This window comes from Pinus tabuliformis, chromosome J (assembly GCF_031772625.1).
Source record: "Pinus tabuliformis cultivar Carrire ecotype Pingquan chromosome J, CPIR1, whole genome shotgun sequence".
NCBI classification, from domain to species: Eukaryota; Viridiplantae; Streptophyta; class Pinopsida; order Pinales; family Pinaceae; genus Pinus; species Pinus tabuliformis.
Window position 1 is genome coordinate 1,580,307,113 of NC_142295.1, and position 15,051 is coordinate 1,580,322,163.

Here is a 15,051-nt window from a genome sequence, read left to right on the forward strand (position 1 = left end):
AGAAGTGTCGTAAAGTCTTCCTTTCCTTGAAAAGAAATTGTCGCAAAATCGTCATTTTTATGGAAAGAGTTTATTGATCGATTGTGCATTAGTTTTCCTTTTTGTTCATTCACATTAAGGGAAATCGAAAAGAAATACATGCATGTTGCATTGAAAAATTTTTTGTGTGCTGAGAGGAATAGTGTAGGGAATTTTCATTTAGATTGTGCTCTTTGCTCTTTGATCAAAATAAATTTGATTTCTCTATCCCTAAGTAGCTAGGATTTTTATCGTTAAATTGAATGGAAAGAATGCTTATCATATTAGTTGCATTTTAGGAATTGCGAACATACATCACATGGTGAACCTTGAAAGGCAAATTCTAAAGAAGATCAACTTAAAATTTATTTGAATTTACCTAATGGGGCATTGTCACCTAACAAAAAACATTTAAAGGTCTAGGCTAGAGATGTGTTCTGGCGTCATAAAACAAAGCAGTTGTCGCTAACTTGTCTGCAATACATCCCGAATGTGATACCTCATTCCATGTACATGAGTATATCGTAGCTTTTCCACATACCTTCAAGTATATAGGGCAATGTTATAGTACGTAAAGTATATGGGAATGCTCTCATTGTGCAGTTTTGCATTAGAAAACGCTTATACAGATTGGGCCTCCTCTTACTTTCGGGTATATATGGGAGGACAACACTAGGTTGTTATCCATCCTTAGGTAATCAAGTTGGCTGCCTTGTACACTGTGATACATTAAACACAACATTCGGGAAGATTTCCTTCCTGTACTTCTTGGTTCGTTAGGAGGTATCTGTAGTTCACAGTTACTTGGTAATCCTTTTGCCTAGAACATCCCTCTTTTTTTTTTGTTACTTTGATTAAATAAATATAATTGACCATGGATAATTTCCTCCACACTCACTCCTTAGTTGATATTAGGTTGAGACATATGGTGACAAATCTGGAGTCAACCGATCAAGGAATTCCTTTTGATGGGAATCCTAGTCCTTTTCCTTCTTTGGAAGTATTGGTGCTCCTTATATGGCTACATTGTCCCTTCCGGGACTTACCATTGGCTTTCCAGTATGGTTATTTTCAACCTCCTTGGTTCAAAATGTCATGATTTCTCCACAATTGGGTACTCCTCCAACTGAACAAAATCAACCTCTAGTTGATCCTAAAGTTGACCCTTTGCCTTCTTCGTCGGTTGTTTCTTCCTCCCCTTCTTCCTCTTTTCCTGGTGAAAGTATTGGTACTAGTAACAAGGTGGATAAGAAGAAGAAGAAAGGGAAGAAGAAGAAGAAGAAGCAAATTCAGCAGAGGGGAAATCAAGCAACCATTTCTTTGAATGCAACATCTGATGAGAAACTATCCATCAAGCCTCACAAAGTTCGATATCCATGCAAACTTTGTGTAGGAGACCATATTCTTCGAAATTTTCCTAATATTCCTCAAATATTAAAAGAATGGTCTTCTCGTTCACATCATCCTATGTCATTAACTTATCGATATCATGTTGGTGACACACCATCAACTAGTGCTAATAAATTTCATGGAAACAAGGGTAAAGTTAAGTTTCCCTGTAGGTTATGTGAAGCGAATCACCCCATTCACTTTTGTCCCTATATAGATGAAGCCAAAAGTGCATTGGATAACTGTCCTGCTTCACCGCAGTGACTTCCATCTGGTTACAGGAAACTCTCCCTAAATCCTTCACTAGTTGATGAATTGATTGACCAAAATCAACCATCGGTTGAATCCACTCTCTCTGAAAGTGAATCTTATGAGTCTACACCTGACCCAAATCAACAGGTCGAGGTAACAGTTGACCCGATTTCTCCTTTAGCTAATCGTACCTTTCCCAAAGAGAGTTAATATGATACCACTCAAGTTCTTTTTGTTTCTTCAGATTCAAATGAGCTTGGGGGAAATCCTCATGTTCCATTAAGATAGGAGGAAAATCCTCTTGCTCTTGTAACTCAAGGGGTTAATTCTCCCATTCTTATGGTACCCCCTCCGAGTAGTCTAGTCACTTCCTTTGATTGGAATTAACTGCCTGGATTTCGTCTTCCTTCTTATGTGCCTTTCCATATCGTAGTACAAGTTTGTAATATGATTGTATCAGGAACTATTATATATGAAGGCGCATCAGTGAGAATCCTTTCCTCAACTGCTTGGCAAGCGCTTGGTTCACCACCACTTGTACTAGTTACCCAGAATCTATTGGGTTTTAATAGAGGAACCAGTTAACCATTAGGGATCCTCCCTCGATTACCCATTACTTTGGGTGGAAAAATTGTTTATCTAAACGTGATGGTAGTCCCAGGCCCTTTAGATTACAATTTATTTCTAGGGCGTAACTATGTCTGTGACATGGGAGCTATTGTTTCAACACTCTTTCGAGTGATTTGTTTCCCGCATGAAGGCATAATTTTCACTATTGAACAGCTTTCATTTCCTGGTCCAAATATGGCTCCTAGTCAACCATCTTCCCTAAATGGTCATTTTGTACCAATGGTATCATCCCCGCCATGGGTTAATTATGTGGCAACCTATTCCATACCTACATCAACTAACGATCAATTCAGTGATGTTGTACATAATGTACTGGGACCATTGGATCCAGATCTCTCCTTCATGACCTCTTATGAGTTATGATCGAAAACATGAGGATAGTTCTTTTACTATGTCAACCTCATTAAAAAGTGAAACAAGCCAATGAGGATAGTTCGTTGTCTTGTTTCAAACTCGTTAAAAAATGAAACCAAGGATATGAGGATACTTCTTATATTGTGTCAACCTCATTAAAAAATGAAATAGGCCCATAAGGGCAATTCCTTGTCTTGTGTCAACCTCGTTAAAAAATGAAACAAGGAATATGAGGATAGTTCTTTTACTGTGTCAACCTCATTAAAAAAATGAAACAACTACTATGAGGACAGTTCTTGGTCTTGTGTCAACCTCGTTAAAAAATGAAACTGAGGGTATGAGCAGAGTTCCTTGTCTTGTGTCAAGCTTATTAAAAAATGAAACAAGCACCCCTGGAGCAAAGTTCCAATTTGAGTCTTTGATTAGATCTTGTAAAATCCCAGTCGAGTCTTTCACTTGATCTCGTAAAATAACCTTCATTCCATCCACTTAATACCCATGGGTAGTCTGCTTAGGTGAATGTAATGAAGCTTGGAGGGCATGCGCCTAGTGGTAAAGTTAAGTTTCCCTGTAGGTTATGTGAAGGGAATCACCTCGTTCACCTTTGTCCATATTTGGATGAAGCCAAAAAGTTGTTGGATAACTGTCCTGCTTCACCACAACAACTTCCATCTGGTTACAGGAGACACTCCCTTTCGACATGCTGTGGGCATGTAAACCAATCTCAAGCATAGTTCTTCATTTCAAGCTTGTGTAAAAATGAAACTGAATCCAAGCATAGTTTTTCATTTTAAGCTTGTGTAAAAATGAAACTGAATCCAAGCATATTTTTTCGTTTTAAGCTTGTGTAAAAATGAAACTAAATCCAAGCATAGTTTTTCGTTTCAAGCTTGTGTAAACATGAAACTGAATCCAAGCATAGTTCCCTATGGTTCAAGCTTGTGTAAAAATGAAACCATTTCCATTTTTAACCCTCGTGATTTCCATTCTATCAACCTATTTAGTTAGATGATCCTTGGTTGTTTCATTCCATCACCACCATCTCTTTGGCTGATCATACACTTTCACTTGGTTGTTTTACCCTTTTTGAGGAACAATTGCAATGAGTGGTCTTATTAGCCAACCTCTTCACATAAATCAACATGTTTTGAGAAGCTCCAAAATCATTGGAACTAGTTGCTATCCTAGACAGAACTCGTTCCTCAAAATGGAGTCCTCTTTAAGCTCTTTTCAGACTCTCTTATGAAAAGATTGTTGAGCGTTTTTCCTTTCCAGCTCGATAATGGATTGGAAAATATATCTCTCTTGTACAATTTTATGATTTTTCAGACTTGAGAGATTAATCTATGAAAAAGAACTTTTGGAGTTTCCTTTTTGTCCCTTTTCAAACTCTCTAAAAATGAAAAGGACCGAGTTATCTTTGTTGTTAAACTCGTTAAAAACATCAAATAGCGACAAACTTGTCCATCTAGACAAGACTGGGTTTCACCTTTGCTAGACTCGTTAAAACATAAAATAGTGATGGATTTACCTGAAGGGTGAAATTATACAACAAGCATATGTTATCCTCCTCAAGCCTGATAAAAATAAAGACGTACTAGTTAGCAATGACTGGGGAAAATTGGAAAAAGGGGAAAACACTTTATGATAGCAAGTCGCTCTTGAACATGACACTTTCACCTCATCACCGTGACTATGTGGGTTTGGTAATTCAACTTGATGGTTATCACATCGTTGGTCTATCATACCATCCATTACTTTTTTTTGGGTCAATGCTACCAATTCATTTTATTGTCGCCAACATGTTCAAGAGAAGTCATTCAGTTCAAACTTCATCCTTTGCAAAACCATAAACCTTCATTTTCATGATCGCCATTCCTGAACCTTCTGTCGCTAGTCGATTTTTCATCTCCAAAATCATTTACCTCATTTCATGTCATTGATGTGGGATACATCAAGGCCCTCATGTGACGATTCGATTCTTGTCGACATCAGCACATTATCCAAGAACTTGACTTAGAAACACCCCTTCAGTACCTTGAGGCTTGCATACATCAATGGCAGATTTCTTGCTTCCAGCAATAGGTTGACATCATTGGACTTCGACTGAAAGACTTTGTATGGTGTTCAACATCAAATCATTTATTCACACCATGTGAAATGTATTGTAGTACCTTGAGGGTCATTATCATTATCGGTGATTCTTCTCGCGTCTATTAATGACTTACATCATTGGCTAGTAATCAAATGATGTCTTCCCATGTTCAACTTCAGATCATCTATTCACATGGTTAGACTTGTACTTGAGTGAAAGATTGAACAGGATTGAAGACCCTGGATCTAGTTTCATCCATCCAACCTGTGATATTTTCAGGAGTACTAAATCAAATGTACAATGTCCTTACATTCATGGTCATCCTTTCATGGGTCTATATATGTAGATGACTATATTTGTACATGTAATGAAATTTTATAAGCTGAGCATGGGTATGCCTTCCATCAACGAGTTCATGAGAAAAAATCAAATTATCATGATATATGTATTGTAATTGATGCAGGTCACCTTCTACTTCGAAACCTCCTCTCCACATGATAAAACATTTCACTCAACATACATATTTACAACTTCATTTTTAGGGGGGAATTGTTACAGATCCATTTGGGCACATCAACCCCGACTTATAGATCAGTACTATTAGGGCCCATCAAACCCTAATTTAGTTGTTACATGCCCTAAAGAAGTCAACCATCTAAATTCCTAGCTTCCCAAGAAGTTCCATGACCTAAATCATTCAAAAACTGCCTCTAAGAAGATCAGCGCAGGCAAGCCTTCATTAGGGTGCGCTGCAGTGCAGTCTAGTACATTGCTAGGTTGCTATGCAGCACACTCGAGCCCTCTTTGGCCTGCGCTGGGTGAATTTGAACAAAATTGCATTGGGGTTTGGGAATATTCTTATCCATTGGATGCATCTAGAAGTTTCCCAAGTTTATCTACTCCTTTGGGCTCAAATTTGGATGAGGCGAGGAGTTAAAGAACATCAATCCCTTTATCCCTTCCTCCATGGAAATAAATCCTAAGTTTGGGAGGGCATTCATTATCACCATTTATGGCATACATTCCTTCATTCACCTATGAAAAGGCCACTCATCTCAGTGATCTAGGGCTGGAAATCATTGAATTATAGGGAGATTATGTTAGTATGAGACTTGAGTTGATTTCAAGTATTGTAATGATGTCAAAATATCTTGCTTGTTATGAGGAGAGGATGGGATTGAACTGGAGGAGTGATGTTGAATCAAGCAAATTCGGTTATAACTCTTCATTTTACTAATAAAGTGTTCAAAGCTTTTTCCATATTCTTGTTATTCATTGATGCTTTCATATGTGTACTATGTACTTGATTCCATGTTATGTTTAATCAATAGATCATTATCATATGCTTTAATCGATTTTTGTCTTTTGTCTGTGTGCAGGTACTCTTCAAGCAGATTAAGTACAAAAAGGAGTGACAAAATTGGTCAAGGGAGATAAGGAGTAAATGAAAGCTTTTGGTAGGCTTCTTTACCTCTTATTTAATCTATTGGTCATAGAAAAAGTATAGAATGCTTTGCACTGTTGTTCTAGACTTAGCTACTAGTCTAGGGGTTTAAGTGTTTATCCGTAGACACTAAAAATTCCCAAAACACCCCTCTAGGGAGAAAAACCACTTGTTATTGCTGCTACTCAAATATTCTATTGATAGATGAAAAAAATTGTACATGGAGTAGCTAGCACCCACTAGCTAAAAGATTCGACTCCTACAACAATATGCTAACATCCATCAACTGAGAAGTTCCTACTCAAATGACTTTGCATATAATCATCTACTGGAAGCCACCCAAACCAAAAATCCTCGCCTAACATCCCTTGGACTATCCAAATACCATTGGATTGAGATTATCCTCCTATAACCATTGTCTGCTAGTCTCCACAAGCTTGAAGTCTCTATGGCTCCAACTCCTCCATGTGAACCATGTTTCATACATTTTCAAATTGGGAACTCAAACCTTCTCAACATGAGAAGCCCAACAGCCTCACTGATCTGAATACTTAATCTGATGAACGCTTTACTCAACACAGTTATAGATATACAACATGCTAGAAAAAACACTGTAGAACACTCTCACATCCACACTCCATCGATCCAAGAACTCATTATTATCACACAAGTATATTGATGAGCCCCATAAATGGGTAATTATATGGGTTCATTTTGCCTCCTAACATAGTTAAATCAACCATTCTCTTAGCTTATTGCATGTTTTTTTATTATATTTATGCTTATTGAGTGAGTTGGGTTGGTTATGATTCCATGAGGTCTAATATGTGTTTAATGCATATTTTTGTTGAATTTTAAAGACAAAGTCAAAGATTTAATGGACAATTGGCAAAAATAATTCAAAGTGGATAATGGATAGGATATATAGGAGGGAATCCCCCTCATTTATTACTCCCCACTTCGAATCCTCCTTCATGTAGCTTGGAGCACAAACATCCAAATTAATGCACTAGGAGGCAGCCGAGCAAGTAGAGGATAACTTATGTTTATCTCGAGTTTTGGGAGCCAAGCCTCCCTAATTTTGAGGAAGTTGTTGGAAGCTTCATTTGTATAAGTAGAGAGGCCTAGGGCCTCACTAGGAGTTGGTTGATTTTTTGTTCAATTTTTGTTGTAGTTTTGCTCTGCTCAACTTCGAGCTTACTTTTGGTGATAGTTTCATGTAATCCTATTACTGTTTTGATAATAAAGATGATATTCTTCTTGAGCTAGCACTGAGTTATCATAGAGGGCTGAAGCTCTTGGGTTGGGGCCCAATCCAAGTAGCCAAGCTCCTCTTGTTTGTATTTATATGCTTTGTTTCAGTTTATGAATTAGTTGTTGTTAGATGAATTTCTTTCTGGGTTAAGAATAGGTTGCTTTTGGTGATTTAGAAGGTTGTTTCCATTTGTGTTTTCTATATTAGGTTGAATAGTGGTAGACAGAAGATACAAAAGGCCAACAAGAGTGCCTTGGCCTCCTTTCCTCCTTGTGGGACCATGAACTTAGGCCAAGACCCTCTTGCTGCCACAAAAACACAGTTTTTCCTTCTCCATAGGATTTCTAGTGTTACAGTCTATCAGAAGATTAATGATTTACTTTAGATCTCTCTCACCATGCTCATTTCTGTCTTTGCAATAAGTCTTCTTCCATGCTTTCTCTCATTATAGCACTTTTCAGCATTTCTTTCCATAGCTCATAATTTAGATTAGCTTGATGCAAAATTATGTTTTTGATGTACTTAGTTTCCTTGCTTGCTTGATTTCATTGTTTGACTTTCAGTTCTGTTGCAGAAAATCTCTTCTCACAGCAGGTCAGCCTATCAGCCATCACATTCTCTCCTTGATCTATGCCCTATAGTTCACCCAAAGTTCACCTCAAATCTGCCTTAGTTTTCTGCGTTTTTCCATAGGATTTCTTCCTCTCTCCCGACCATCCTTCCCTCTCCTAATGATCCTTGGTGAACCCTAGGCACCTTAACACATCATCCCAGCCTTCAGCTACCCTTTCCACCCACTCTCACACCTTCAAAACCTTCAAAATTGCTCTCGACATCCTCCTGTAGACCTCCTATGGACCTCCTGTAGATTCCCTGCAGCATCCTATAGATCTTCCTGTAGGTTTCCTTTTGAAATCCGATTACAGGAAAAGCCTCTAGAAGGCCACCTGAGATCTCCTAGGACCCATCCACACCATCCTACATCTCCTCAGACCCCAAAGTCGCCCTTCAACACCACCTCTTCGCTTCCACCTTCACACACAATAAAATACATGCAAGTCAATTTCGCATGAAAATACATAAAAATCCAAAAAGATGTTTTTGCTCATTTACTTCTAGAAATAGCTTGAGTAGATGTTGTTTACTTCCTTGAATAGGTAATGGCATTCATTTCATGGTTTTCATTGTGATTTCTACAAAGTAGGATTAGTTGGTTAAGTAGGGTTTGCTAGGTTTACTTTGCATTTCAGTCTTTTTCCTTTCTGTAATTAGAGTAGCCTCTGTAGAGTACGCTTTCCTTTCTTTCATCACACATAGAGCTTATTCTAAAATCAATAGAAGTTGGCTTGAGATCCTAGTGATCTTGCGCCAGCTGACCAAGTGACAGCCTACAGTAAGAACTAGTACTTGTGCATACAACACCATTGCTTCCAAGTTTGTTATGAACTATCTAGTTGATAAGAGTAAAGTAGGTAGCCCAGGAGTTGCAACATTATTGCTGCAATACTGGTGCTCACCATCTTTTTGGCGCTGTTTCCGAGGAAGCGTCAGAGTATTTTGCGATTACTGCTTTCTTCTATTTTCTATCGCAACATTCTGCTAAGTAGTTTACTTCCGTAAGAGTAGAATAGTCATTTCCTTTCTTTCAGTTCTGCATTTCTTTTGCTTTCATTTTTCAATTCTACAAATTTCATTTCAACAAGAGTAGAATAGTCATTTACTTTCCTTTTAGTTCTGCATTTCTTTTTCTTTCCTTTTTCAATTCTACAAATTTCATTTCAGCAAGAGTATAATAGTCATCTCCTTTCCTTTCAAGTTCTGCATTTCCTTACTTTCCTTTTCAATTCTGCAAATTTCATTTTAGCAAGTTCATTTCAGTTAGTTTCAATTTGTTTTGTTCAATCAATTTTAGTTTTGTAGGTACTATCAGTGTGGGGAAAAAAAGAAACAAAAACCAACCAAAAAGATTTATTTTCATACCTCGTAGGAATAGAGATAACTCAGGAAAATGTTTATCCAACACCCCCACTGCTTCACACAACCAACCTTCTCTCTTCTTCGGTGGCTGCAATCAAGAAGAACCCTTAGGTGAACATCCAAATATATTTGAAGAACCTATAGGGGAAGAAGAAGAAGAAAACATTCCTCTGGAGCCAATGGCTAAAAACAGAAATGCTGGGGGTAGTACCTTTTCTTCCAACTCATCCATTAAAGGTGAAATTGGAAACATGCTGGAAGACTTCATGTTACACTAAAAAATGTCACCATGACTACTTACAGTTAGTATGGCTCAAATCAACAGTCATGCTACCCTCTTAGGCAAGTCTTATGCCTCTGTTATCCATCTCAAACTCAAAGAAGAGAGAAAGTCTTGTCAAAAATGTGTTTATCTCTGGGGTCGCAGGTTCTCTCTAGCCTTACCTGCGGGGACGCTCACAATGTTCACAAAAGTTGCGTCCTTGGACGCTCTGTATGTTAAGGGATAGGTGCGTCCTTGTGTAAAAGGCAAAATGCGCGAGTTTCATCTTAAAAAAGTTACTTGTGGTTACTTCTAGAACTTTCTAGAGGTCGGTTTGATGAAATGGATGCGCCTCCAGTTGGTTCATGTATCCCTATTAAGGAGGAACTTATCCCATCAATAAGGGAGCTATCCCACCCAAAGAGGGGGATTATCCCATTGATGGTGGACCTGAATAACCTCTTTACAACACTATAAATAAAGACATTGAGCCAGAGGGAGGGGAGGTTGGAGCTATACATTTTCTTTGGGTAAATGCTGCAGGAATTAGGACTCCCATTTAGAACCTTGTGAGGAGAGATTGTCTTTGCTTGATTCTACTTGGAAGTGGGTGAGCTTTGTCAAAGTAGAGGAAAACCCTTGATGGACCCTAGGAGGAACTTGCACAACACCAAGGCCAGGTTGTAAGAGTTTCTTTGTTTCGTTATTAATACAAACTGGTTTATTTTTCTCAATAGCTTGTGTTAATGAGTTATTTCATGTGTTCCTTGGTCTGCATGTTGAATATATGTTTTATTATATGAAATGCAAGTGCTTGGTAATTGTTTGATTGTTTGTGGTTGCAGGAATTGACTTGAAGGAGGAGCTCATCCGGATCGGCAAGGACGAACTACAACAACAGCCTTTTGGAATAAGGTAAGCCTAAACACTTGTAGTTTTCATGTTTTAAAAGGTATATTTAGAGAAAGATCACTCCATTTTGTCTTGTTTGTCGCTAGAGAGTTTAGACTCCTAGGGAGGTCAGTTGTGTCCGCACAAATGACTTTTTCCGCCACGACAAATTGGCGACTCCGCTGGGGAATCCATTAATGAGAAAGTCTTTTCCTTTGTGTGAACTTTGCTCTGAGAAAATCATTTTTATTTTCTGGTTTTTGACTGTGAGAATTAGTATTTGGGTGGCTTAGCTTTAGATTTAGTTAGATTTGGTTTTTCTTAACTTTTCCAGAAGGACGCACCCTCTGAGTACTGCACAGTGCGTCTTTGGACGCGCTGTTGCCGTTCGCACAGAGCGGGCCCGCACCTGTTATAACGGGTTGCCTGCGTCTTCCTGTAAAATTTAGGAAAATTCCATTTTTTGCTTTAATTGCTTTTAGATTTTGATTTTTCTTAGTGTTTTCTGCCCAGATCCTTTAGTACCCTGTCAAAAATTTTCACCTGAACTTGTTTTGTGAGCTTTGAGTGTTTTAGTGGATTTCAACGAAGTTTAGGCCTAGGGTTTGATTTTTCAATAGGTCCTGTAGTGACTTTGACGGTAGAAAGTTGTCCAGCCTTAGATCTCTCTGGTTAGTCAGCCTTCTTAGAAGTCGGGCCTGTCGTAAAGTCTCCTTGTGTGAGCAGCTTGCCATTTAAGTTGTTTTGGGTCAAATTTCGAATTACTTGTTTATAAAGTGTTGATTTCCATTTTACAAAAGAACAAAAAGATTAGAGTTTTGTTTTGGCTAGTTTTTGGTTCTGCAATAAGCTAGTCCTTGATTTGATTGTGATCAAGTAAAACACCTTAGAATAATCATTGTTGGTTTTGGCCTCGTTAAGATTGCTTAGAGTAAATTTACCTTTTAGTTTGCTTATGAGTGAATTTTCATAGATTTTAATAGTTGTTAAGATTGATTTTTGGTTATATTAGATTTATTTGCTTTATTAAAAGAAAAATACAAAAACATCTTCTTTAAAAGTCTTGTTTCAAGTAGCTTTTTGTTTTTGAAAGAGAAAAAGAGTTTTTTTCGTGCATGTAAAGAGCGGTCATGTTTTTATGCTTGGAAAAGACAAACGAATTGTTTCTTTGATTGTCTTCAATTAAGAAGTTGCTTTTATAAAGATTGCATTCTCTCAACTTTTTAGTTAAGCAATTCATCGAAAAAGTAAAGTAGTGGGTAAATCATCCTAGGTGCATTTTGTAGTGGTTTTGAGTCGAGTCAACACACCACTGGTTTCACTTCCATCACCTATGACTTAAGAAACAACCTTAAAAGTAACGCTTAAATTAAAATCAATCTAGTAATTTTTATTTTTCTAGGGCTCTGAAACACCAACATAGCTTAGGCTAGGGTCTTGGAGTAGGTGAGTACTTAACTCTCCAAGACTACAAAACCAAACAGATAGTTTATCTTGAGTAGATTAAATCCAATTGTTTCAGTTATACTCTGGGAAAGCTCCTCTTAAAGGAGAAGCACGAGCTCGTGTCCGAACCAGTGAGGGGATCATTCCCCCCTCGTTGGGAACGACGCCAGACAGTACGTATTACAAACGGTAAACCTCGGATTAACCATTGTCGAGGAGCCAGGGGTCACTTATCGGTAAACCTTGGATTATTGTCAAGGAGCCGGTAAGGGGATTGAGCTTGTTACTCTGCCCTTGCGTGCTGTCGGAGTTTAGACTGTTCCCCCAGGTGTAATTGTTGTGATTGGTAACTTTAGTGACCATAATCTTTAGGGTTCTACCGAGGTGACGGTGGAGGGAAGGTCCCACTGTACCTGGAGCAGACGTCGGTTATACTCACTTGGATTTTCCGGGGGTTTCACTTCACTTCGAGACGGTTAAAGTGGAGGAACTTGTGCCGGTCTATTCATTAAGCAGGTTGCCGGGGTAACTGTTCCACCCGCCATTTCTGTACTGAATCCTGCGAGGTTGGGCCTAATCACCAACTAGCGCTTTTGGTCCGGAAGACTACTGTTTGTGTTTGGTTTGACGCTCTAGATTCTTTAGGCGTGTGCTTCAAATTTGTTTGCTTCTTTAGAAGACTTTAGGTGGTTTGATTTGAAATTTTTACTTTTTTTTCGTGTGTTGTAGTTAAAAATCTTTAATTGTGGCGGAATTACCGAGACAGTCCCGTAGACTTCGGGGCCAGTCTCCTGAAGTTGTTTCTGTGGCCGAATTGTTGAGAAGATCCCGTAGACTTAGGGGATCCCCTCCTCGAGACGACCCGGGTAATTTAGAAGGTTTAAAGGTCCTTGTAACTCCTCCTAGTGACAGTAGAGTAGGTTCACCTGAAGAAGGAGAATCTTCCTTGGTAGTCCATCCAGATTACCAAAGTTTAGAAACAGGTTACAATCCCGAAACTGTTACAGTTTCCGAGCTTGCTGGTAGTTTTTCATCTGCCAGTGAAACAGGCGAAGAACCTGAAATTTCCGAACCTGTTACTCCAACTTCTAGTGTCCCTGATTCACCGAGAATAGAAAGAATTATCACCGAAAATCTACCTTCTGGTTTGATTGCTATAGAAGAACTTGCTCCAGAAGAAGATATAGGTGTCTCTCACCTTGAAGGTCAACTTACTATTGATCTAAGGGAGCGTGAATCCATCTTTTACAGTCCTCCTAGAAGTACTTCTTGGTACCTTGCGTTAACCAATTTTTTAGACAACTCAGTCAGTTTTTCTACACCTCGTACTCCTTTTCCACCTGGAGGTATTCATACTCCTGTAAATATGTCTGGTCAGTCGTCCGTGTTTACACAAAGTCCTGAATCTTTTTTACACGGCGGTCCTTCTGTTCCCACTGGGTATCAGTCACTTTCTGGTACCTTTGCGGGGGCATCTCCTCAACCCGTTGATCATGGGTTATTTGCTGGAAACAGTGGTAATATACCATTGGGTGTAGGAGACATTTACATGATGTCAGGTTCAGTTCCCGTTTCCCAACCTCAAGGTGGCCAATTACCGCCTGGGGGGCAACCGTAGTTAACGCCTGGGGGCAACCTCAAGGTACACAAATCGTGTCTGGGGGGCAACCTCAAAGTCAGTATGTACCTATGGTGCAATACTTGCCTCAAGGTCAACCTCAGCCTCAATATGTACCCCAAGGTCAACCTCAGTATCAATATCAACCTCAAGGATGGCAACCCCAAGGATGGCAACCTCAAGGGTATCAACCCCAAGGTTATCAACCTCAAGGGTACCAACCTCAAGGTCAAGGTCAACCCCAGTATCAGTATTTACCTCAAGGTTATCAACCTCAAGGTCAATACTCAAGTCAAGGTTATCAACCGCCTCAAGGTCAGTCATATGTTCCAAGTATGGGAACTGCACCTTACAATTATCAATCCTACCCTCAATCTGGTTATGGATCTCAGTATCCTCAACCTGTTACGGGTCAGTACCCTGGAATGTTAGTGTGGGATCCATCACAGGGTCAACAGGTGTTGCAGCCAAGTGTACAGATGGTTCCTCAAGCTGGACAACCCGTAGTTTCTGGTCCAACCCAGCAACCGCAACCTGTCCAGCCAAATGTTCAAACTTCTGTAGCTTCGGTAGTTACTCAGCCGTCAATTGCACCTAGTACTCCATCTCAAACGGCTGCTGCAACTACCGCTACATCTACCATACTTACTTCTGGAGTATCGACGGCTCCAGTTTCTACTGTCCCTGTTACCACACCTCAGACATCTTTACCGTTGTCTGGATCTACGATTCAAACCACGGTCCAGATGCCTGTAGGTCAGCCTGGTATAAGTACGGTTGTCACTACTCAACCTCAATTTGTTCAACCTCCGTACCAGGGACAGTATCAACCTGGGCAAGCTGTCCAACAACCGGTTTACCAGTATCAACCGTATCCTGGGTACACTTATCAACAACCTCAACAACCCCAGTACGGTCCGGTTAATCCTGGTTTTCCAGGAGGATATAATATCCCAAATGCGACTCCTGTTCCTAGTTATCCTGGATATCCTCCTCCTGGGGCTGGTATTGTGACCCAGAGTTTTAGAGATCCTAACCGGCAGTTACCGTTTATTGCAACTTTGGATTTACCCGACTTGACGCGCCTAACGAACGATCCAATTCAATATCTTCAGTTCTGGCCGCCAATGCCAAATAAGTTGCCCAGCGATATACCCAAGTTCGAAGGTAAGTCTGGAGAGGATCCGTCCAATCATGTGATGACTTACCACCTCTGGTGTGCTTCGAATTCTATCTCAGATGATTCCATCCGCTTACGTCTTTTCCAGCGTACACTCATTGGTCTCGCGGCCAAGTGGTACATTGAGTTACCACGGGCCTCTTTTTACAACTTTAGCCAGTTAGCTACCTCGTTCTTAACTCACTTTCAGTTGCCGGTCAGATACGATAACGGCACGGAGTTATTAACTTCACTAAAACA